The 27319-nt window shown below is 37.2% G+C and overlaps 1 pseudogene; it reads left to right on the forward strand.

The window, feature by feature from the left end:
• Positions 1 to 3086: 3086 nt before the first annotated feature.
• Positions 3087 to 3458, forward strand: LOC118651014 (annotated as a pseudogene).
• Positions 3459 to 27319: the final 23861 nt, after the last annotated feature.

Below are 27319 nucleotides of genomic sequence, written 5' to 3' on the forward strand. Positions count from 1 at the left end.
CTTAATTCCATTATAGACTTTCATTTCTGTTGAGAAGTGGGTAAATAATACCAGCATTTCAGCTTCAATATATCCTAGTCATTTCCAGATTAATATGGTTTCCTTGGGGGAAATACTCAGCTTTTCAGGATTTCTCCTTCATCATTCATCAGATGACATCTGAGTTTAGAAGATGCTTTCACAATGGCTAGGCATTGGGAGAAATAGGTGAGAGAAACAGGGTAGATAGTCTAGAATGCTCCATGAAGTCATCCAGGATTCACATCCACGTTTGGGAGTTCTTTTCTTTCTTTTTTGTTTTTTATATTTTGTCTTCATAGGGTCAAAAGTAATTCACCACTACTCCATCCATGTTCCAGATGGTAAGAAAGGAGAGTGAGAGGATTCTAAAGGGCATGCAATTTCCTATTTAAAAATATGACCTAGCCCTAACTGGTTTAGCTCAGTGGATAGAGCGTCGGCCTGTGGACTGAAGGGTCACTGGTTCGATTCCGGTCAAGGGCATGTCCCTTGGTTGTGGGCACATCCCCAGTGGGAGGTGTGCAGGAGGCAGCTGATCGATGTTTCTCTTTCATCGATGTTTCTAACTCTCTATCCCTCTCTCTTCCTCTCTGTAAAAAATCAATAAAATATATTTTAAAAAGACCTAAAAGTTGTATACATTATTCTCCTTATAGCCAATTTAATTGACCTTAGTTTCATGGACCATACCAATGGAAGAGGTAAAACATATATATTGATAACTATAGTATATGGAAGAAAGAAATAATTTTCATAAAATGGGTGAAAATAATGCCTAAAAATAGTTGAGCAGAGAGAATTAATTTATCTTGAGAAATTAAATAAAGCATTTTGGAATATGTCACCCATAAAATGAACTGAATGTGTTACAATCCAATGCTTTATTTAATTAATATTTCTTGAATCTTATCCATGTAAGTAATGGGAGATTGCCTAATATGAAACAAAAACAATTATAGTGTCTTCCTTAATGAGAGATACTAATTATTAATTTTGCTGTAATTTTATTACTTGACCAAAATGGAATATTAAGGTGAAACTTGGGAGTTTTTTGAGATAGTTTTTAAAGATTTCAGAGTTTCCATGGGTTATAAGTCACATTTAATAACAGGAATTAGGGTAGTGACAAAACGGATCTTTTAGTCATTTTTTTTTTTTTTTTTTTTTTACCAGTAAAGGGGAAAACCTACGTAGACACTTCCTAGAAGACCTAACTTTTTACTTCCTTGACCAGAACTGCAAGAAAATTTAGGATAATAAGTATATGGAAAAGGAGGTATTTCTGTAAGGAACCTTAATCAATAATGGCTAGACTGACCCATCAGGTGGAGCACATTGGCACGCAAATGAAGTCAAGGTTAGCATAATAAGTGAATGGAAGAAGAATGGTTTTATGGGTAAGCGAATAATGGATTCTATGTAGCCATCTAAATTGTGGTCTTTACCGTCTTAATTCTTGTGCAATTTCCAGGTTATTCCTATTTCCACCGCCTCCTTAAGCAACTCACTTCACAAATGATTCCATCTCTCTCCTGAATCAACAATATTCTCTTCATACTGTCTCTTCATTTTCAGATTATAAACATAATATTGTGTCTCCCAAAATAAAAATCAATAAATCTCTCCTCATCCCAATGACTGATTCTAGCTACTTGGCAATTTCTTCCTTTTCTTCCATGGCCAAGTATGTCTAGAGTGTAATTCTTACTCGGTGCCTCTGCTTTGCTCCTCTTTCACTTTCTAACTCAAACCAATCTGACTTTGCTCCCACAACAACTGTTGCTAAAGTCAACAGGGCTCAGTAGCCTTCATATTTCAAATTCAGAAAACAATGTTCTGTACTGCTGAAGCCTGAGCTCTGTTTGGCATTCGACTCTGTTTACTGCTACCTCTTGCTGGGTGATAGCTTTCTTCGGATCCTGAGAAAATACTCCTCACTGAGTTTTCTCATACCGCATTCATTTTAATGATTTATGTCTTCTACTTGTAAACCTACTCTGTTGATGTAAGGATAGAAATATTATAAAAAATTCTCCCCATTAAGGAACATATAGACATTCAAAGAAATGCCTTATATCATCACTATCCTAGATATAAAAAGCCTGTGGTCATGATGCCCTCACACCATAACAACCAATCACCAGGAGGCTGCGTGCACGGCAGGCACAAGTGAGTGGGTGGGGCTGCGTGCTGGCAAGGCGTGTGCGGGTGGGCAGGGACTTGACACTGTGTCCCCACGGGCGCTACTGAGGACTTGACCAGGAGGTGCATTGGGGGAGTCCCGCGGCACCAGCCATGGGACAGGACTTGGGGGAGTCTCGCGCAGTGCTGGCAGGATTCTGGGTCACATGCGATTTCATGCACTGGGTCACTAGTGTTATAAATAAAACAAGATTGACTTTATTAACCCACTACATTACTCCATCAATGGTTGTAAATTTTAAGTGAACATAAGAATCACCTGGAAATAAATTGACAGAAATATGAAAGACCAAGCTGATAAAGAAATACCTTATTTCATCACAAAGAGAAAGGGTGGTGAATGTCTGGCTAGGCCATGGGCCATATAAGGCCCACGAAATCATTTGGTCTGGTCCTGCCAAGGCATTAGGAGTGAGTGAATTAAATGTTTGACCAAGTATAGCTGGCTAATTTTTAAGTTGATAATTTTGTATGACCTGCAAATGGTGTTATAAATATCCAAATGGCCCTTGGCAGAAATAAGGTTCCCCACCCCTGACATAGAGAAATGCTGAAAAAAAAAATATAATTTAGAAAGTTGTTAAATATGAATCAAGCATAAACATAAAAGAAAGGTACCAGCGACAACAACAACAAAACCCCCTCAAAAACAGACTAATAACTTCAAAGCGACTCAATTGTGGCTCAAGGGTATTTCATTCATTCTTGAGGACTAAAATCTAACACCACTGTATAGAAAGATGTGGAAAGCTTAAAGAAGGTCACCTGGGCAAGGCTCAGGTCCTTGAAGTACTGCCCTTAAACAAAACAGACCACAGAAATGTGTGCTCTTTCTCTGCAATGAGGCCAGCTTCTCCAGCGAGATGCAGACCTTTGTGAAGACCCTGAATTGGCAGGACCATCACCCAGGAGGTGGAACCATTGAGAATGTCACAATAAAATCCAAGACAAGGAGGGCATCCTGCCTGACCAGCAGCATCTGATCTGTGTGGGCAAACAGATGAAGGATGGCTGCACTCTCTCAGATTACAGCATTCAAAGAATCCACCCTGCCCCTTGTGCTTCGTCTGAGGGGTGGCGTCATTGAGCCCTCCCTCTGCCAGCTCACTCAGAAGTACAACCACGACAAGATGATCAGCCACAAGTGTTCCTCCCGCCTGCATCCCCACGATGTCAACGGCTACAAGAAGTTCAGCCACACCAACAACCTGTTCCCCAAGAAGAAAGTTAAATAAGGCCCCTCCATCACCTCCTTGGGCCCACAGGGTGACCTCCCTACATGAGACCCATAGACCTGGGACCTCAAAAAAAGTTTCTTTCATTGATATGAGCTGTACAAAAACAAATTCTCTACAGTCTTGGAAAAGTGCTAAAACCAAACAAACAACAACAAAACTCGTTACAAACCTACGATAAAAGAAAAGAAAGACCACCATAAGAAATAGACTTTCTAAATCTATTCCATGCTCAAGTATGGAGTCTAAATATATACTATATACATGACAATAGAGGCGCATTCTAGTAAGTTAACATAAAACTGTGTGAGGATGTAGAGAACCCGAGATCCCTGAGAGAAGCTAATATTTTCCCACCAGAATTTATACTTAACTTTGACAGAACCTCTGCCAAGCTCACAAGAAAAAAGTTACAAATCTCAAAAGAAATAACCCCTCTTATAGTCAACATTTTAAATGTGACACAAGAAATTTATCCCTTCAGCTCTTCATTCATTTAATAATCACTTGTCCACTATAAGCCAGGAATTCTTCAAGATGCTATACATGTACAAAAGTTAATGGATATTGAAAGAATGAAGACATAAAGAAGAAAAATAAACTACAGACTAGGGCAAAAGTAGACTTATTGCTTTGTGTATGGGAAATAATAAAATAATTAATAAATAACAATACAAGAATAAACTCTGTTTCACACATAATTGTAAACCTACTTTTGCCCTACATTATATAGTAAAAAATAGTTAAAGCAATAAAATAGCAAAGTGAACTGTTTACTCCCTGAAATTAAAAGCTTAGTGAACATGTATTCATTTCAGAAATATACATACTAAAATTGCAACAATATAGAAAGGATTAACGTAGTTTCTTTTGACATGTGGCACTCAATTTGTGAATATGTATATATTTAAAAGCCTAAGCAACCAAACGACCATATAACCAAATGACCGAACGACCAGTCGCTATGATGTGCACTGACTACCAGGGATAGACACGCAACACACAGGATCAGGCTCCTTCCTGTCTGGATCGAGCCTGCGGGGATTAGGTCTATCAGGATTGGGCCTGCAGGGATCAGGCCAAAACTTGCTATCTGACATCTCCAGGGGGGTCCCGGATTGCAAGAGGGTGCAGGCCAGATTGAGGGACCCCACTGGTGCACAAATCCATGCACTGGGCCTCTAGTTTCTAAATAAATTTTAGCATCAATACCTAAACCTGAGAAAGTTATCACAGACTAATCTCACCATAATAAATATTGATGAAATAATCTTCAATAATATATCATTGCCCTAGCTGGTTTGGCTCAATGGATAGCACATTGGCCTGAGGACTGAAGGGTCCTAGGTTCAATTCCAGTCAAAGGCATGTACCTTGGTTGCAGGCTGGATACCCCTCCCTGATCCGGGCATGTGTGGGAGGCAACCAATCCATGTATCTCTCTCACATAGATGTTTCTCTCTCTCTGCCTCTCCCCCTCCCTTCCACTCTCTCTAAAATTCAATGAGAAGATATTCTTCTGTGAGGATTAACAATGACAACAAATATATGTAATCAAACAATTCTACTGCTAACTAAGAATATTTTAATATTAACAATTTAGGAATGCAAAGATGGCTCGGCATATATTAGATATTCCATTAATATCACCACACAATTTATCTAATGAGAAAGCACATAAGGATGTGTCTGGAGATGGTGAAAAGGCCTTATACAAAATTTTAAAGCCCATACCTGCTAAAAATCACTTTGTAAAATGGGAATATGTGGACACAATGAAATATTACTTATATCCACCAGAATGCCTAAAATAAAAAATAGAGTAAATGCCAAATCTTGATGAAGATGTGGAATAATCAAAACTTTCTTACACTGTTGAAAAGAGTATAAATTAGTGCAAATTTGGGAAAACAGTATGGCAATGTATCTGCTAAAGGTGAATATTTGTATAACCTAGGACCTACTAATTTCATTCTTAGAAATATTTATGACCAAAATGGTCTTCATCTTTCCCTCAGATTTTGTCCCGATGTTAGACAAGCTTCTCCCTTACTCTTTGACCCTGACCTTCCTTTCTGAGAGTAGTACCTTAGGATTAGGAACCCCTTATTATAAATTCTATTTCTGCACCTTTGAGATGTAAACTTTATAACCCAAGACTTTCTTTCTTGAAAACCTGGGAACCATCTCTTTGAAATATAACCAACAAGGAAGATAGCACCTTTATCTCACTGTCTCTGTTGGAGGATAGAATCCTAACTTCAATGGGTGCCTAGCTGCAAGTTGTAAAACTACTTCTTATTTGGAAAGTAGGTAATTGGCTATGGCCAGTTAGCAAACACAGGTGGACTATAATCTCCCCACCGCAGCTTTTAATAACTCTTCAGACTCTTATTTTAGTTGAGTTGAGTTTAGATGGCATTCTGGTCTATTCTATTGCAATAACCTTGAGTAAGATCTTCCTTCACTTCCTTTGTCTGGTGCAATTTTTGCTTTGATGTTCTCTACAGAAATGCAAACATATGCACCGCAAAAAAAAAGCACAGTAGGATGTTCATAGCAGCACTATTCAAAATTACCTCAAACACCTGGAAACTAGCAAACTGCCCATCAAAAACTGAATGAATATGTAAGTCATGGTATATATTCACAATATATTTCTATGCAACAGTGAGAAAAAAGAAAGCACTACAGGCAAGAATATAAATCCGTTTTTTACAAACATAATATCAAGTAAAAGAAGCCAGTCACAAAAGAGTGCATCTTGTTTGATTAAATTCATATCAATTACGAAAACAAGCGAAGCTTATCCATGCTTTTAGAAATCAGGGTAGTGATTACCCTTAGTGGAGGCAGTGACAAGAAGCGGTAAGAGGTTTCTGGTCATAGTCAAGAGGTATTGTCAGCACCAAAAGGTGCTAGTCACATCTTGTTTTTTGATCAAGGTGCTGGTTACATGGGTGTGTTCAGTATGCGAAGATTCAGCTCACTGCAAAGTTGTAAAATATGCACTTTCCTTTATGGGTATTACATGTAATGTTTCTAAAAGTCACCCAACGATCTTGTTAAACAGACCTCAGTGTTAAAACTCTGGAGATTCTGATTTATAAAATCTGGGGTGAGGCTAGGATGTGCACATTTGAACAAGCAGGAGACCTTGGCACACTTTGAAAATTTACTGTTGTTCGGTGCTGTAAGGTAATGAAATGCTAATTACAGATTCTGTCAAAGAACCAATAAGGAAAATAAAATAATAACATTTAAATGTGACAAAGAGAAATAAACTAGAATAGAACTCTACCAACTCTAGCATTTTGGGTACTATGTTAAACAGAGGGGTACAGTTTAGTAAGCAAAGTGAAAAGTTCTTCCTACTTCACCCTGATTTTTAAAAAGGATGCCATTTTGCATGATTATCCTCATAATTCATTACTTGGAGTGCTGGCAATACTATGGCAGTGGAGCAACAAGCATTGAAACCTGCTTTTAGTGACTAAATGAAGGTTGAGCTGCATGTGACATAGATCTGGCCTCAATATCTGTTCCCGCTCCATCTCCAGGACTAACTGAGCCATTCTGGAATCCCCTCTCTCCATATACCCATTCTCCCTGATGTTACAGTGAATAGGAATTTGGCCAAGTAAGCTGTGAACTGAGCAAAACAAACTTCTTCTGACAGTAGCTGCACTCAGCTGCCAGCTGCTTGGGGCTTACTATCCTATTAATTCAAACCTGAGGGCAGAGTCCCTAGGAAACAATAGCAGCGAGGCAAATACCTATAGCTTTGCCCATTCTAGATCTCGGTGGGTGCATTATCTGAGCCACACTGAGCTACTCAGGGAAAGAAATGACTAAACAAGATCTTGTTTTATTTACATGACTCTCCAATGATAGGTAAATTATTGCAACAGTTTTACAAATACCCTAAAAATCACTAATACATAAATTATACATGTCGGATGACTATAAAACACTGAAAACCTAATTTATTGCTGTACCGGCTCGCTTGGCCATAGATTCATAAAACTCTTCTTATTCCAATTCCTTTTCTGACTCCTTGCCTCCTATATTCTTCCTTTCACAATATCTAGTATTTTACTGATAATAAATGTTGAATTCACTGATTCACTAGTCTACAGTTTTCTGGTTTGTCTTTTGACCCATTTTTAACTAATGGATTTGTGCTTGCCACTTTTACATTCTCAGATATCTTCCCTGAATCATATGATATTCTCCCCCTTTTGCTGTCACTTTGGTTTTGAAAGAAGTAAATCAATACGTGCCTTTAAAAGCCCTGGCACTGTTGTTGGTTAATATATTGCATTCAGTTACTTTTGCTCACTAAACGTTGTTTGATATAATACCAGAGCATCCTCCGCTGCACCCGAAAAAAAGATGCTATTTTGAGCTGTGAACCAAGGATTGATTTCTTTTAAGATGTAATATATATATTTTATGTATTGCATCTAACCTTGTTATTTGTCAGATTTCAAGAAACCTCCATTCTCTCATTTGTATGTGAGATAGTCCACCTTCAGCGAGGTGAGGAGTTGCCTTTGTCTCTTCAGTTTATACTCTAGTAAATTCCACCTTCAGTGGTTTAATCAAATATAGTTCTGAAAGCTTCATACAAGTGGTGCAAAACTGGGCCCTCACAATCAGAAAGCCTATGTGTAAGCTTTAATGCATTTCAACCTCCCTGAGTCCACATTTTCTCAACCATCAAATGGAAATTTTAATAATAAAGCCATTTCGTTGTATTGCAATCAAATGAGATGATGCATATCAAAGTGTAAACTGCAAAGCAATGTGGAAATGGCAGTCAATTCTGCATTATCCAAACTTAAGTAGAGACTGTGTCATAAGAAAGAGGGGTGATTGTCCTTCAGCTACTCTCATTGTCTGCTGCTGTATACAAAGGTGGAAATCTCAAAAAGATCTGTTAGCCAAATTTTCCACACCAATATCTCTGCTTTGGGAGAAAACAGCAAATCTACTGATCTCGCTAAGATAAATCCCCCAGGCGACCACGCATGCCTTGTTTGTCAAGTCAACATTCATGCTGGTTCACCTCAAAACCTCTGAAGCCGCCTCCACTCCCTCAAATTGACCTTATCTTCTCTTTCTGCACTTTCAGCAGATGACTTCTTCCCTCCTCTCCTGTTTCAAAAAATACAAGGACTTGGATGGGAAATCTTACAATCCACCATCATTAAACTTATCAACTGTGCCTTCATTCACAGTCTCGCCAATGACTAGAAAGCTAGTCCTGGAACTCCAGTTTCTACTACCTCATTCCAGTGAACAGTTAAACAAGTTAAAGTTTCCCATCTTAGTTTTTCCAGGATAGCACACCCATCTCCAACTACAAATATACCTTCATCCTCCCCTTCACAGCCCAATTTCTTCACATGTTCAATCCTCAATATCTCCGCTTCTTAACATCCTACTCATTCTTCAACCCACTGCCATCTGGCTTCTTCCCACTCTACCACCAACAGCTCTCTCTAAAACACATGGAAACTTTTCAGTCTTGATCATCCTTGATCTCATAATGGCTTTTGTTTTTGTCATTTGCCTTCCTTCTTTGTTTTGCTTTTTAATTTATTGAAGTATTTCAAAAAAACCTTGCAAAGGTTGGAGCATTGGAAATTTAAGTTTGAGAATTATGATAAAAGGGGGAAAGTATTGAATACTCGGTCTATTAACTAATCAAAATTTAAAAGAATAACAATTTTATACAAATGATAAATATACTTTATTATCAAAAGCAAGTCTTCTATAAACATGATTTGTACAAAGATAATAGTAAGAATTTGTATCTACTTCTATATACAAGATTTTGAGTATTTTAAATGTTTTGGTAAAAGGTAGTCAACCAGAAAATGCAAAGAAAAGAGAAAGTTTTTTTCTGAAATATTTTGGAAAAATCTCCCAAGAAAGCAGAGCCAAAATATTGGCTATAAAAAAATAAATCAAAAGCCTTTGGCATGTTTTAGTGTCAGGGTAAGAAACAGTAAATAGGTTGATAAATGACCACTCTGATTTCACTGTTTAGTTGAATAAAATAATAAAACAATTTCAGCATTTTGATAGAAAGGAAACTAGACTTTTCCTTAAGTGATCCACATTTTTGAGTCACCCATATGTGACTTTTAAATAAAAGTATAATGTTCTAGGCTTGTGAAACAAAGTTAAGAGAGCTACTTCATCTTCTTAAAGCCCACAAAACCACATGAATATATTCCATAATTTAACACTTGAAAATCGCCTTATATTGTGTAAGTATCATATAAAATGAATCCTATTAGGGTTGCACCAGGATGGAACGGGAAGCATCTTGTATCAATGGCCAAGGACCTAATTCTAGTAGTAGACTTATGACTATGTAACCTTGGGCAAGCCATAGCTGCTGGTTTCTCTGTGCCACATTTCCTCCCCTATGAAGTAATGGATGGGCTGGACTTAATGATCTCGAAGATCCCGTTCAGCTCAAATTCTGGAATGGGAAAAAATTGAAAAGCAATTGTATTTTTTGCTGAAATAATTACTTGTTACTTAGTATAATTGCTTCCTTTTGGTAAAAGGACATGCTCATTATGCTCATTTTTATGTGTATAATACTGTTTTCTATTTACCCAGTGTGCCTATAAAGCTACCTAATGTTTTTGGAATAAGCATAAAAGCACTGACTCTTGCAAAAGTCACATCTAGTCTCATCTTAGGTGGCTAAGTCCAGAGATTGCAGAATATTCTTTTGATGTGGAGATTTATGAGTTTAAAACTCGTAATGCATTTATTCACTTATCAAGATATCTTGCTTAAAGTGAAATCTTAATTTTTTAATCATCATCCAAGGATATGTTTATTGATTTTAGAGAAAAAAAAAAAGAAATGGAAACAGAGACAGAGAAACATTGATGTGAGAGAGAAATATTGATGGGTTGCCTCTCATATGTGTCCCAACCAGGGATCTAACCTGAGACCTAGGTATGAGCCCTGACTGGGAATCAAACCCACAACCATCCTGTATGTAGGACAACAATCCAACCGACTGAGCCACCCTGCCAGGACAGACTCTTAATCTTTTGACAGTGTTTTTGTTTTTATTTTCAGGAAAAATAAAAAATATATATCATAGCTAGAATTGTACATGAAGACAGAGTGATAACACTGGATAATATGGCATTTGGTTTCTAAAATGTGTGATTTAATTATAACATAAAAATATAAATTTATCTTGTGTTGTTGGTAAAATAGCATTTTTTTAAATCCCAAGAGCGATTCTAAATGCAGTTTGAAAAATAGCAGCCTTATTTAGAATAAATGTATGAATTCCCCAGGAGAATACATTGAAGTTTAAAATTTCTAAGTTCTACTATGATTTATTTTAAAAATCAGTACTGTTACTCTATATACATACATATTTATAATAAACATAAAAATAAGTTTTGTATATATATATATATATATATATATATATATATATACCCAAGAAAATGTATACACACTTTGAATAATTAGTAATTCCAAAGGGTTGAATCTGAAAAGAAAGAAACACCAATTGAGCTACCAGAATTCCAACTTGAGCTATTTGGAATCCCGATTTATTCCATTACTCCTTGTCTTGAACCACCTTCATCTCTAATTTACAGAATAAATAAATAAATGATCAAAGGGAAAATTAAATTTTCCTTAGCAGAGTTATCTTTAAGAGTAAATTCTTAATGGAAATCTATTCCTATAGCCTGAATACTGGAGACTTTTCACATTCTTGTCAGTACTGGGGCAAGGTCTTCACCAGACTAAATTAAACTGATTTTTTTATTAAATCCTCACTCAAGAACATGCTTAGAGAAAGGAGAAGAAAGAAGAGAGAGAGAGAGAGAGAGAGAGAGAGAGAGAGAGAGAGAGAGAGAGAGAGAGGACATCAATATGAGAGAGAAACACATTTGAAAAGATAAGCAAATATTATAATTTATCCTGATGTAGTTTTTTATTCCATAGATCTCTTGTCACATAACATACATTGATAAAATATATTTCTATTAAGTCTTAATTTGTTCTACATAGAGACAGCTATTTTTTAATGTTTTTATTGACTTTATAGAGAGAAAGGGAGAGGGAGAGAGAGAGAGAAACATCAATGATGACAAAGAATTATCCATCACCTGTTTACTGCACACCCCACACTGAGAATAAGCTCATAATCTGGGAATGTGACCTGACTGGGAATGGAACTGTGATCTCCTGGTTCATGGGTTGATGCTCAACTACTGAGCTATACCTGCCAGGTGAGACAATTGTTTTTTGTACAGATCACTTTTCACAAGTCACATAAAAAATAATATCAAATCCCATAATTCCTACAAGCCATGCACATCTTTTGTTAAAACAAACACAAAACATATTGTTATAATTAACATCCATAGATTTCCTGTGTGAATAAAAGGATTTTTTAATTTCTGAAAAATTTAAGAGAAAAATATTTAGAAAAAGAAAAATACAGCTGAGTTACTTCCATTCTCAAATTTATCCCTTTCCCCTGTTTTATAATTCTTTACATATCTGTCCTTTATTTACTCATTAATCTAGTTTTATTTTTAATTCTACCATATTGTCATTTTTCCATACTAAACACAATTCTTATAATTAGCCTTTTTTTGTTATTGTTTTTTAACATAATTTGTTAACACATTTCACGTGAAATCTGGTCAAGGGGAAAAAATTGGCAAATTTTTTATTTGGGTTTTGGCTTTATATTATTCTCAGTTCTGAGTCAACAACCTGTTTTAATAATCATAGACTTGCAATCACTTTCTGAAGGAAAATTTTGTAATGGGTGTGGATATGTTGGCATTATGTGTCATATATTTACTAAATAAAAATGTGTACTTTTTACTAAAGATAAATTTCTAGAGTGATAATGCTTAGGGCATGAACTTCTAACAAAGTTCCAAATATTTCATGGTATCTATTAAATTAAAAGAAAACTGGCTGAGCCATGGACAATGTAAGTCAACAGAACAAATGATCAATGACTATCCAAGGAGAAGTCCATCCCTTTTACTACAAAAAGCTTCTTCTGTGTACTTAAAACAGGTTTATATGAGTTATGTGTGTATGTTTTTTTTTTATTCCATTTATGTAGTATACTAGTGACAAAGGAAAAACACTGTTTTTTATCCATGAAAGAATAAGCTAATAGTAGGAACTTACTGTCTTAAGAACTCACCAGCATTACTCTACTCCAATCCCATGCCAATGTATGAAAAGGAAACTCAAGATCCCAGAATTTATCTCTTCACACTTGCTTTAGCCTTTTATAATTCACTAGAGGCCTGGTGCATGAATTCATGCACAGTCAGGGTCCCTCAGCCTGGCTGGCGATCAGGGCTGATCAGGGCCGGCCGGGGAGGGGAGGGACCGCAGGACTTTGGCAAGCCACCGGAGGTTGGCTGCGTTGAGCGTCTGCCCCCTGGGTGTCAGTGAGCATCATAGCTACTGGCTGATGATCTTGTAGGCTTAGGCTTTTATATATATAGGTCCTCCAGGCATGCTAAACTGTGAGTGTTTACATATGCTCCATCCTGATTTTTCCATTATCTAGATCAAATTTTTATCTAATTTTAAGGTCTGTCTTGACATTACTCACCTGAAAAGTCTTCCTTTGCCACCTGAGACCAAGTGTACCAATGCTCCTTGTGACCCCACAGTACCTTCTTCTAATTTCCACTGTAGCATTTAACAAGTACTTACACTTTCTGATTTCTAGGTGTGAACAAAGACCATGTCTAATTCACTGTAGTATCCCCAATTCATTCTATAGTTCTTGCAGCATACTTTGTACTTAATACTCTTTTGAATGAATTCTCACTAAAAAATGCATTATGCCATTTTTACATTGTGAATAGTATCTTATCATCCATAGCTTTCCAGGTTCGTCCTGATCCTTGAAGCCAATTGTTCTGCCAGCAGGTCAGTAACCAACAACACTGAAAGCAAATTCCTGGAATCTCAACCTTGTTCGTGGTCCTGCCCTCTTCAGTGACTGCTCCTACATCTTGACTCAATGCATGTTGCAAGAAAACACAAGCTTCTTGGCCCTGATGTGGTATTCTAGTCCTTAAGTACTGACCTTAGCTCTTCTCAACCTGGACTTGCCAATTGCCACAGACTTTTTCACTGTAAAGAACTCCCTGAAACAACACAACATTATTCAGATCTTGGTTCAAAACTTGGCTTTGGCTGTATTTGTCTTGGCTTTTTTGGACAGGAATTCCATAATATAAACATTCAGTATGGTTTTTGTGTTCACAATGCAGTGTGACAACAAAGCTCTTCTAATTTTATTTGTTTGCTTTCTATTTCTGTCATACACTAAACTTTCTTCCCATCATAATACTTCCCTAATAATATAAGGATTAAATAATTTAATATGTTGAAGCTAACTATTTCACTTTAATCTTATTAAATTATTAATATTTTAATAAACAACTTTAATTACTATGGATAAGTATTGTGAATATATAATATGTATAGTCTCTTAATTCAATGTTTTATTTTCTAATAAAATGAAATGGTCATCTACATATTACCCACATATTTGTGGTAATTTGTGTCTTTGTTTTCTCATATTTGTCGTTAAAATGAGACTCATCACCCTTAGGTACCTGTGAGTGTATCACAGTAGGCTCTTCCCACCATTCCTCCCCAACTTAGTTCCTTGGAGAAAGTAAGAGATCACTACCTCATAGCATTGCACACTAATAAATATTAAGTACACTACTTCACTTTGTCTTTCCTGTGTTCCATTATTTCACCAGTTGTATACAATGTGAAAGCATCTGAGCTTACATTAAACCCAAGAAAATTAGAAGGATGTTATGCACAAACATATAAAAGTCATATGATGAAAATGCATTTAATATCTTTATAATTTAAGGAGACATAATGAATATAGAATATAGAATATATGTGTAGTTTATGTGCATATTCTATTTTTTAAAACCAAATACTATATTTTTTGATAATGAGTTTCTGGTACTATTTTACTTACATAATTTTGAGAAACATAGAGAGAACTTTCCCATAGACATATCCAAGCTTAAGAGCAAAAGTGAATACAGAAAGAAGGTAAGGAAGAAAGAAGTCCTCAATAGAAGATAAAAAGAAGAAAAGCAGAATATGAAGGATTACTTGAATTTAATTAAACTAAAATCTTTTGTAAAGTTGCTCAAGCAAGTCTGCATTTTCAGACAGTATTAAAGACAGAGTATCAGTAACCAAAATATGTTTTAAAATTTATTTCAACTGGATACATATGTACCAGTAAGTAGGCTATCTGATCATCTTCCACAGACTTGTGTGTCTGATCTAAAGGCACCTGATTTGTAGGGATTAAGAAAGTTTTGGAAAAGCATTTAAGGATGACTTCTGTTGGTGTTCAGACATATATGTCATGATTTGCAAACAGTGGGGAAGTCTGACAGGAGCCTATTTGCAAAGGGAGCTGAACAGCAGCCTAGCCTCCCAGGAGAGAATGCATCCTCAGAAAAGAAGAAATTGACCTGCTGAATTTGAACAGGCAGATAAGACTTCAGCTGTTGGAAAGAATTGAAGCTGAGAAAAAATGGTGTTGCTAATTACTTGAATCTTTCCTTATGACTCAGTTTTGGGTTGGAGTATAAAATAATTTGAACCCAGTGTTGGTATTCTGAAGGGTCAGCTCTGCTTCCAATGGTACATTGTTGTGTTTGGTGAGGACTACGGAGCAGCAGCAGAGACAGACAGTCCCTCGTGGGTTAGCAGGAATGTGCTGGCCATTGCCAGGCACCCCAACATGAATAAAGTAGAAGAAAACTTACACCTGAGCATATAGGATGTTCTCTTTGGAAGCTCCAGGTGATGCTTAAGGGAACAGATGTGATCTACATGAAGAGACGTAACTGGATCCAGGTTAACCTTAATATAGTATTTTCTAAAATGTGAAGGGATTTACATATTTACATCCACAAGATTTTCAGGCCCATTAGTTCCCTAATAAGACACTGATTTAAAAATACTATTGGAGTGATATCATCAAAATGGCAGAATAGAAGTTTGCAGCCATCATGGCCCCCAGGACATCAATTTTTGACAATGACCCATGAACAAGACCACCTATGTGGGGGGTATAGCAGAGAAGATTCACCTAACCAAAAATTTTGAAAACAGTTTCACTATTTAGGCAGCACAGTTAGTGCCAAGCCAAGACTCCCTAAGTACATGATTTATTCATAGGAAAAAGTGAGAACATAGTGAATGGGTGCCTGATTTCCTCAGCTATGTAGGATGCAGTCCAAGCACCTCACTTTTTTTCACCTACCCAGAATTCCCAGGAGATTTGCACCCAGAACCCTGAGGGAATTCGCACAGCTAAGTATTTTGGAGAGACTGAGAGCAGAGCAGAGAAGTGGAGACCTAGCTGTCAGAGCTTAGAACTCAACAAAGCGTCACTGATTCTAATACTCCCTTCATGGACTCCATCTGAGAAACCTTCAAAGAAGCTGCTTGGGAAGACTTACTTGCAAAGGGAGCTGAACAGTAAGTAAGACCTGTTCCGACCCCTCTAACTGGCCCATGGGCACACCTCATGCCCACTGTAGCCAGCTTCCACACACACCCCTGTCAATGGCAAGTTTGAACCTTTGCAGATAGCCTTGCAGGTACACACAGACAGCCAACTTGAGTCTGCAATTGAGAGAAGGCACACAAACTAGAGCATTTCAGGGCACCACCCTAAGAAAAACAAACAGAAAGCTCTCCATACCCAGCCAGGTTTTGCAAGATTAAGAGAAGGCAAATGATCTTTTAAGAATTCCACCATTAGGGGAAAAAGATGTATAATACTGATTCTAATACTCCCTTCATGGACTCCATCTGAGAAACCTTCAAAGAAGCTGCTTGGGAAGACAAGCAGAACAAGATCGCCTTTGTGGGGGGTATAGCAGAGAAGATTCACCTAACCAAAAAATTTGAAAACAATATCACTATTTAGGCAGCACAGTTTTTGAATCTTTCCTCATAAATAATTTGAACCCAGTGTTGGTATTCTGAAGGGTCAGCTCTGCTTCCAATGGTACATCGTTGTGTTTGTTGAGGACTACGGAGCAGCAGCAGTCCCTCACGGGTTAACAGAAATGTTATTGCATATACAGGAAAGGTCTGAGAGAGACTCATAATCCCTAGTTGGAATTTTGATTAGTGAAGGTGTTTTTTTTTCTTTTTTTAAATATATTTTATTGATTTTTTACAGAGAGGAAGGGAGAGAGATAGAGAGCTAGAAACATCGATGAGAGAGAAACATCGATGAGCTGCCTCCTGCACATCTCCTACTGGGGATATGCCCGCAACCCAGGTACATGCCCTTGACCGGAATCGAACCTGGGACCCTTCAGTCCGCAGGGCGACGCTCTATCCACTGAGCAAAACCGGTTTCGGCAAGGTGGGTTTTTTTGTTTGTTTGTTTGTTTGTTTTCCTGAAGCCAGTCAGTAAATTCTAGTAGAGATGTCTCCATCTTCAAAGGCAAAGACAGCAAAGCAAGACTATAAGGAACTTAAAAAATCAAGGAACCATGACACCATCAGAGGAACAAAATAATTTTTCAGTAACTAACCACAAAGAAGTAGATATCTAGAGATTGCCTGATGACAAAATTAAAATAATTGTTTTACAGAAATTGAGCAAGATAAAAGATAATGCCAGACAAGAACATCAGGGAAACAATACATGAACAAAATAGAAAGTTCAACAGGCTTGAAATCATAAGAGAATTTTCTAAAGCTGAGAAATACAGTGAATGATATTGAGTCAGTAGATAGCATCAACAGCAGATTCCACCAAGCAGAAGAAAACATCCTTGAATTTGAAAACAGATCATTTGAATTATCCAGTTAGAGTGTGGAGAGCGGCTACAATGTTTGGATAGGTTCAAGCCTAGGACTAATGAGACTGCACAGTCCTTTAGTGGCAAAGCCCAACCAACGCAATTATAGCCAAAGGCTATAGTTATAAGCTTGACCTTATGATCCAAACCTGTGGTCCCATGAGGCTATATAGACTGCGGGAGGTGCAGCAAGTAAACAAAGCTTGATCAGGTGCATGTAATTGAGTAGATTCAAAACCCATGAGAACTTTGTAACCACAGCCTCACTTTGCCTCATGGAACTGGCTATAAAACAGTGGTTCTCAACCTTGGCTGCACATTAGAATCACCTGGGAATCTTTTTAAAATCCTGATTTCTGGAAATTCTGTTTCTTTGTTATGGGGTGAGGCCACAACATTAGTAACAAAAAAACAGAATTTCCGGAGGATGAGGCCCAGAAATCAGGATTTTAAAAAGATTGCCAGGTGATTCTAATGTGCAGCCAAGATTGAGAACCACTGCTATAAAATGAAGACTCAGCTTGCAGGCCATGGTGCTGTCTCTCCATCAGAGAAGCAGCATCCCACCTAGCCCCAGCTTTATTCTCTTTTCTGTCTTCTCCATTCTTCACCACCCCCTCTCAGATTCACCTATAGCTGTGCCAGCAAGGCACATTAGCAAAGAATAATTTTAAAATAAATAAATAAAAGGATGAAGACTGCCTATCATGTTTATGGGATATCAGCAAGAAAATTAATATATGCATTATGGAAATCCTAGAAGAAGAAAGAAAGGTGCAGAGATTATTTAAAGAACTAATGGCTAAAAACTTCCCAAATATTGGAAGACATACTAGGATAGACACCCATTTATATGAGGTACGAAAGGCCCCTCAAGCAGATAGAACTGAAAGAGGACTTCAATGAGGTACATTACAATCAAACAGTCAAAATTCAAAGACAGAGATTGTGAAATCAGTGAAAGAAAATATACTCTACATCTAACCAAGTTACCATAAGACTGTCAATGATTTTCTCACCAGAAACCTTGCAGGTAATGAGAGGTGGGATGATATCATCAAAATTACTGAAAGAATAAAACTACCAAAAATGGTTTATCTATCAAATTATACTTCAGAAACTAATGACAGATACTTTCCCAAACAAACAAAACCTAAAGGAGTTAATTTCCACTAGACTTATCTTAAAATAAATTCTAACCAGAGTTCTTTAAGATGAAACAAAAAGGTGCTAATTAGCAACATAAAAAAATACCTATAAGGCAAGTATTAAATTAACTAAATGAATAAATAGACAGAATCCTATATAATAAAAGCCTAATATGCTGTCCAGTCTTCCTGCTGAATTTGAACTGTTGGTTGGCTGTTCAACCAATCAAAGGATAATATGCTAATGATATGCTAAGGCCGCTCAACTGTTCGCTATGGTCAACCAGTCACTATGACATGCACTGACCACCAGGGGGAAGATGCTCCAACCAGTAGGTTAGCTTGCTACTGGGTCCAGATGATCAGGACTGAGCGAGAAGAGAGGGATACACCCTGGAGCCCTCCAGCTGTTCCTCCCAAGGGGACACTTTTCATATCAGGTTTTTATATATATAGACTAGAGTCCCAGTGCACGAAATTTGTGCATGGTGGTGTGTGTCCCTCAGCCCAATCTGGGACCCCTCGAGGGATGTCCAACTGCCCGTTTAGGATATCCCTCTCACAATCCAGGACTGCTGGCTCCTAACCCCTCACCTGCCTGCCTGCCTAATTGCCCCTAAACGCTTCTGTCTGCCAGCCTGATCACCCCCTAATCACTCCTCTGCCAGCCTGATCAAAGCCTAACTGCTCCCCTGCTGGCCCAATTGCCCCTAACTGCCCTCCCCTGCTGGCCCGGTCACCTCTAACTTCCCTCCCTTGCTGGCCTGGTTGCCACTAAATGCCCTCCCCTGCCAGCCTGGTCACCCCTAACTACCCTCCTCTGCCGGCCTGGTCCCCACCAACGGTCCTCCCCTCCAGGCCTGGTCACCCCCACCTGCCCTCCCTGGCAGGCCTGGTCCCTCCCAATGCTCTCCCCTGCTGGCCTGATTGCCCACAACTGCCCTCCCCTGCCAGCCATCTTGTGTGGCCATCTTTGACCACATGGGGGCAACCATCTTATGTGTTGGAGTGATGGTCAATTTGCATATTACCTCTTTATTCAATAGAATAGTAGGTATGAGGAAACTGAGGCACAAATGACATTAACTCATCCTTAGAAAATAAAAGGTGTGGAATTAGAATCCAGATAGTCTCGTTCCAAGGGTCACACCCTTAACCCTACCTTCTGGCTAAATTTTAATTCTTTCCACAAAGGTTATGTCCATTTCTCTGCTCCTTCCTTGAAAAGACTGTTCAACTTCTGTTATTTACCAGCATCTTATTTAGAGAAGGTAATTTGAGGATATTCAAAGGCTTGGTAATTTTTAACAAGGCAGATTAGGGTATTGTTTCTGATGGGAATGGTCTCTTTAAATTGAATATGGCATTTTGAACAATTTAATTGTATTTATGGAAGACTATAGTGGGAGGTAAGTTTGCTTTTTCCATTTGCCCTAGTCATTTTAAGGAAAGAAGTTATATTTTTTTTTAAAAAAAGCTGCATGTATTCTTTCAGAGAGAAAAAAAAATTACCTTGTATTATTGATACAGAAATAATCCTTCTACTATTAACAGTTTGTGAAGTACTTCAAGCCAAATGGTTTTCTGGTTGGGGAAATCTCCCCTCCCCCAAATCTATAAACTTTCAGAAACAAGACAGGAATTCTAACATTTACTTGTTAGACTCCATAAAGGTTACTTTAGTAAGTCACTTATAAGTTACAGACACACATTATTGTTGAGGGAAAAGTAATTTGTTGTAATCATTTTTAATTATAGTTATTTTTAATTATCTTTGCTGTATGTGTAAACATTAAAAATACAAACAGTGCTGCTATAGCACAGATGGTTGGCGCTTGTTACCCAGGCTGTCAAGCATCATTTGAACACCACTGCCTCCTTCTCTCTAATTGTAAGGAAAAGCAATAAAGTTGCTTCTTGGAAATGATTTTTATGTTTGAGAAAACTGGCTGTTACTAAAAATGGGAGAACTGATTATGGACAATTTTGTCACCCTAGCTCTCTCCCTCAGCAATGCTTTGAACTCCTATCCATTTGAGACCCCCTTCACCCTTAATAATTGAGGTGTACCCAGTAGTCAAGCGAAGCAAGCCTATGTTTGGTTTTGCTCCAACTCAACCAGCTAATCAAGAACCTGGGATGGTTTAGAAAAGGGGGGAGGGCTCTTTTTAAAACTTGAACACATGCATTGAAGTGGCAATGTGAAGTGTGCAGATGGCACCAATGTTCCAAATATCTGGTTTCATTCACATCCATCCACACACAAAAATCAAAGCAAAACTAAATAACGTTCCAAGATTTTAACACTAGGAGCTCTCTGGTATTAACATATGATTAAAGAAAATAGCTCCAATTTTTTCAGTTATTAACATGAGAACTATTATATCTGCCACCTGGTGGCCAGTAACGAAGTGGTCAAATTCCAGTTTGAATGCCTCTCAAATAGATGACGAATTTGCTCTGTGAGTTTAGAGCCAAAAGTCAAAGGCTATATCATAATCCAAATGTTAAATCCCTCTGATCAATGAAAAGAGAAAAAAAAAAAAACTATTCTTGGCTTAGCTTGACATTGGTCAATACATTATATTCCCATTTATTTTTGTAAAGTATTGTTCAATATTTAATGTTGTCTATACAGGCATGCTGGACTGCAGCCATGACCAAAAGGAAAAAAAAAAGAGAGAGAGAGAGAGAGAGAGAGAGAGAGAGAGAGAGCTTTTGATAATCAGCTCTGCACAGAAAAAATGTCTCTACAAAAATGAAATGATAACCAAAGGAATAATTCAGGGTTCCTAGGAAAGAAATTCTATGTACAAAGATGAAAATGAGCATAAAACATTTAAAAGAATATGGTCCAATGCAGATTATGTGGCTCCATTGTTGAGCATCAATCTATGAAATAGGAGGTCATGGTTTAATTTCTGGTCAGGGCACGAGCCCGGTTACAGGCTCGATCCCCAGTAGGGGCATGTGGGAGGCAGCCGATCCATGATTCTCTCTCATCATAAATGTTTCTATCTCTCTCTCCCTCTCCCTTCTTCTCTGAAATAAATTTTTTAAAAAATTTTTTAAAGAATATGGTCCAATGGCAGTCCATATCTGCTTTGGTGGTCATGGGGATAATAATCATCTATTATGACCCACCAGCTTCACTACCAATCATTCTAATGACCTGGGAGGACAGAAAGAAACTGCAAGAAAAATAACCATAATATGTATTTATGTATCTTAGGTCATTTAAGTACTAATCTACAGAAGATACACATAACACAACATATAAATATTTAGGTATTCTCTTCTCACATACAGATGCATGAGATAAGTTAATGAGATTGAAAGTCATTTACTCAGAAGTTAAGGAAGAAAACTATAAATTTCAAAGAAAAATGTTACATTCTTTTAGTCCAAAAAATACTTTTTGATGAGAATTGAGATAATTAAAAATCAAATTTTAATTTATCACTGGAGGTGCCAGATGGACAGTCCCAGAGTGCATGTCTGTTTTTATCACAGAAACAAGTTACAAAGACTACTCTGCCATTTCATGTCAATTTTATACTTAACTAGTGGCCCAGTGCATGGATTCATGCACATTGAAAGGAAGTTAATTAGAAGAAAGATTTGTGCAATTATTATGTTACTGCAAAAAATTACATGTCAAAATAGTATTTATAATATCCTATATAATAAAAGGGTAATATGCAAATTGACCCTAATGGTGGAATGACCAGAACAACCACTCGACCAGTCACTATGAGGTGCACTGACCACCTCTTGGTCCCTTTCCCCGGCTGATAGGCTCCAATCACCTGATGGTGAACAGGGAACCTGGAGTGGGTTTCAGCAGGGGTGGGGATGGCTTTGGGAAGCCAGGAAGATGGCTCTCTGGTCACAGGTCAGACCTAGAGACCGTACCTGCACACGAATTACATGCATCAGGACTCTAGTAGTATTATAAAATTAAAACACACGTGCTATTGGCACTAGCTAGAGCTTTATATGTAACGCGCATGTGTGAGTCAATGTTTATTTTGAAATTGCTAATGTGTGTTATATGCACCAGCCGGTCAGTCAGTTGGATGGTTGGATGGATGGACAGTCGGTCACTTAGCATTTTATATATACACTAATGGCCCAGTGCACAAAATTCATGCACAGGGATGGGGTGTCCCTCAGCCCAGTCTGCACCCTCTCCAATCTGGAACCCTTTGGGGGATGTCCGACTGCTGGTTTAGGCCCGATGGTGGTCAGTGCTTGTCATAGTGACTGGTTTGGTTGTTTGGTCGATTTGCATATTAGCCTTTTATTATATAGGATATCAGCCTTCACTTTTTTTACATCCACTCCCTATAGATGCCACTTTCACATTTTGGCTTAGACTTAACCAAATCCTAATCCAACTTCCACAATTTATTACCTGTGTTTGGTTAGTTTCATGACTTTAACTATCATCTATTTGTTGACTACTCTATTTATATCTCCTGCCTAGAATTATCTCCTAAATGCTATACCCATTGATTTGATTATTTATAGTTTTATGTGGACGTATAAAAAACATTTTAAATTAGATATGTCCAAATTTGAAATCCTAACTCCCTTCCAAAACTGCTCCTCCTCAAGTCTCCTGAGACTATCTGATGTTATCTCCATCCTTCAATGGAAGAGCTAAAGGCCTTGGAACATGCCTGATTTGTCTTTCGCACCTCATATCTAATTTTTCAAGAATTTGGTAGTATCTATCTTCAGATAAAATGCAGAATATGATTAGCTCATCTCTCCATATTTAATTGTAGATTGATTCTGTTGAGGCTCTTTGCCTCATCTTACTTGTAGTTGCCCATTACTCCTATAGGAAGGTCTGCTCTGAATTCCAGCTTGAAGAAACTAGGTAAGAATATGAATTTATGAGTTCACCTAACTTTACCAGTCTTCTGCAAAAGGAACTGCTAATGCATATATATTTAGTTTTGTTTTCTTTCTGGAATTCTAAGCAGAAGCACTGAAAGCCCTTACCTGATTATGATATAAACTTTTTATGCCTTATCTGTCAAGTGTAGCTTCCTTGGGTACTAATGACATCTCAGATTAAATCTGAGTTGACTATGACATATTGGGCACTATATATTGAACCACGGGATTACACCTCAAATGTTGCACCTCAGATTCTGGCTCCATGCTGCTTGATCCAACTTCTGGAAGCCAACCTTGCCTCACTTTCAACCACTGGCATCTTTGGCTAAGCTACTTTCACAATTCAAACCTAACTCTTAAAGCAAGTGAAATCCAGAATTCGTGTGGTGGCTCAACAATTGTCACTGAGATATGGCCTTTTTGTCTTTATCCTCCAATGTATAGATGGAGGCCTTCCTCTTCATTCTTGTGATCTCAAAGCTATCAAGTGATTGCTTCTCCCCTAGACATCATGGTTACATTGCAGGTATGAAGAAGAAGAGGAACAAAGAGCAGTACCTACATCAGTAAAGTGAGTTTCCCAGAAATATTCATCTTACTTCTCATTGGAACTATATCATATATCAGCTCAAGGAAGGATGGATGGCAAATATTTTTAGCTGTTACATTGCTCTCTGAACATAATCAGGATTCTCTTGGTAACAACAACAACAAAAGAGCCATGTAGAATGTGTAGACAGTTTCTGACACATCTAGCAAAGAACACAGGGCCTATTTCATAATCTGAAAGAAAGGTCATACACGTTGAATGCGTACTAGCACTAGGTTCAAAAGAAATCATTTCCTAAAAGTCTCTTTTAGCTTTAAAATTGCAAAGATAATTGTTCACTGGGTCATTTATTCCTCCTTAGAGCCAACTCAATGCTGGATTATTTTGCTTACTTTGATTAGAAGCAATTGGTCAGCTTTGCTTCCAGTATGAATGCTTAGTTTAGTGAGTTCTGTTCCAATATATCTTCCACTTTTAACATTATTTTTCCATCTCATTTGGCTCTTTTTCATGGTTCAGAAGTTGAAGAGTTGAAATGGCCTAGATTGATTATTCTAAGAATAGTCATGAAGTTAATATGTCTGATTATAGAATAAGGACTGCTGGTTAGATATGTTGCCCCTGACAAAATAGTTTATCTGTGAAGGATTCCCTGTACTTGCTGACTATCAGAAAGCTGGAAGCCAAATTTGGAGTCTGCTCTGATAAACTTTATTAAGACTTTAGCAGTACATGTTGTTGTTGTTTTTTTGTCAGTACTTCTTTCTTGACTCTGTTTTTCTCAAGTATAAATAATTTATATTCTCTTATCATTCTACTTGTCTTCATAAGCCAAGTCTTCTTCCAAAAAGACTTACATGAAATAAAATATTCCTGTATACATCCGCCTTACATAGGCTAAATATTTTCTGCACATAGTGCATCATGCTATGAACTCTAAAGACACATAAGAACATTGGGAAATGATAATATTAACAAGAATCATAAACATATATAAATAACCCCACTTCCTCATGTGAAACAGTGATGCACAATTTGAAAATATGCAACCATTCATGAAATTTAAATATAAATTAAGAATAAACATCTGCTAGGAGGTGCCAAATGGGAAGTAAAGAAAGGAATTAGAAAAGATAAATAGGCAATTACTCTTTGAATAAAAAGTGAGACATGGTTGAAAGATGAGGGGAAAGAGATGAAAGAGTGGAGGGCACAGACATGAGAGTAAACACATCATATGGAGAGCCATAAGACTGCATGACTGTGGTAAAGATCCATAAAGATGCACTAGGCTGATGAGAGCAGGATTCAAAAGGAGAAAAGTAGAAAGTCTTACGTTTGATTCAGTAAGAAACTGGGAACCACATCATTCTGGAGCAGGAAAGAGATGTAATGAAATAGTGTTTCAGGAAGATTAATTTTGTAAGCACTATGAAGAATGGATTGGCATGAAACTGAATTGAGGGAGAACAGCTAGGAGTCTGTTGAAATAACCCATGTGTGAAGTTATGAGGGCCAGGATAAAAATGGTAACTGCTGAAATGGAAACAAGTAAAAAAAAAAGTCCAGAGTCATTACATGAAGCATCAGTAGTCTCCAACTTTAAAGAGAATCCAGCTGAGAACAACTGATGGTTAAACTGACTGTATGACAGCATTAATCATACTTATAATAGTGCATATGTGATTATCTATTTATTCAGATCAAGGGATTTACAAATAATGATCCCCATGTCTATGATTCCTCTCAATTCTAAAATAATCTTCCAGTTGCTATAATTTGTGCTCTGATAATTTCATGAAAATGGTTTTATCTTGATTCTAATTACATTGATAATTTCTGAAATAAATCATTGATTCTATCAACTCTCTGAAATTTGTCTTGCATTTGGTCCCTTCTGTACAAAGTGTTTCAGCTTGTACTATAGATGAAAGGTAAGCATAGAAAATATCCAAGGTATTATATTACTTTGCTGGAAGTTTATAGTAACAGATAATTTTTTAATGTTACCCACTATTTGTATTTGGAATCTGCAAATGCTTCCTAGCTCTGATGAAGATGGCTGGTTTTACCAAAATTCATGCTTTCCCCTCTTCCTGGAAACCAGACTTGACTACATTTCCTTCAGTGTGGCAACATGAGTGAATTGTTGCTAATGGATTGTCAGTAGAACTAATATTCAGCACTTCCAGGCATTGTCCATATCCACTCCATGGAATTTTATGAATTTCATTTCCCAGTGACCTTGTAAACCAATTGCCCAAGTTGATAGGACCTCAATCAGTTTAGATCCCTAAAGAATTGTACAAACCCTTCCCCCAGGACAGACTGTTACAATCTTAGATTCTTATGTGAATGAAATATAAGCTTCTCTTGTGCTTAAGACATTATACATTTTAGGGTCTATTTGTTTAGTGGAATTAGTCAACCCTAATAGACTAGGTATCAGGTTTTTTCATGAAAATGCTATTTGACAAAAGCTGTAATTCAGTCCTTTGAGGTGACAGTAAATATCAGGTTGAGCATCAAATTCCAGCCAAAATTGGAAATGTCTTTTAAAAATAAATATTTTCTGGCTCTTTTCTGTGATCCTGGGGCTGGGCTGCTTGTTACTAATGTATAACATGGAAGGTCTTAGGAGCTGGATCTAGAAGGCTACTTGCAGGACCCCAAAACCATGTACAAAAGATAAAGCAAGTCTCAAGAAGCAGATTTAGTGAAAGATGAAAAAATAAGCTGAATAGTTTATCAAACTGAGCATGCTTAAATGGTGGATGATGGATTGATAATGAAAGGTAGAGGAACAGAATGGAATATCTATGTGCTCTAAAACTTTGTGTCAAAAAGAGAACCTATTAGTTATTACTTGATATCTTGCCCCCTCCTTTTTATTGTTTTGTAAATATATTTGATTTATGACATATATAAATTACATACATTCCAAATTACAATTTTATAAATTCTTACAATGTACACACACCCTCTTGTATACTTTATTCATATTCACTCTCAGAGTCAATTATTATTCTTTTATTATTACAGATATATAATCAAAAGTATGCAGAATATATTATACAGTGCATACTTTTGGCTAAATATTTATCTAGAAATCTATATAAAATATTGATATCTCAATATTATTGGAATCATTTTATTCTTTTTCAATTCTATTATCTGAATATATCAAAATTTGTTTATTCATTCTAATATTGATGAACGTTTGGATTATTTCCAGTTTGCAGCTATTATAAATAACTAGAGGCCCGGTGCACAAAAATTTGTGCACTCAGCGGGGTCCTTCAGCCTGGCCTATGCCCTCTTGCA

Source organism: Myotis myotis, unplaced genomic scaffold, assembly GCF_014108235.1.
Source record: "Myotis myotis isolate mMyoMyo1 unplaced genomic scaffold, mMyoMyo1.p scaffold_m19_p_3, whole genome shotgun sequence".
NCBI classification, from domain to species: Eukaryota; Metazoa; Chordata; class Mammalia; order Chiroptera; family Vespertilionidae; genus Myotis; species Myotis myotis.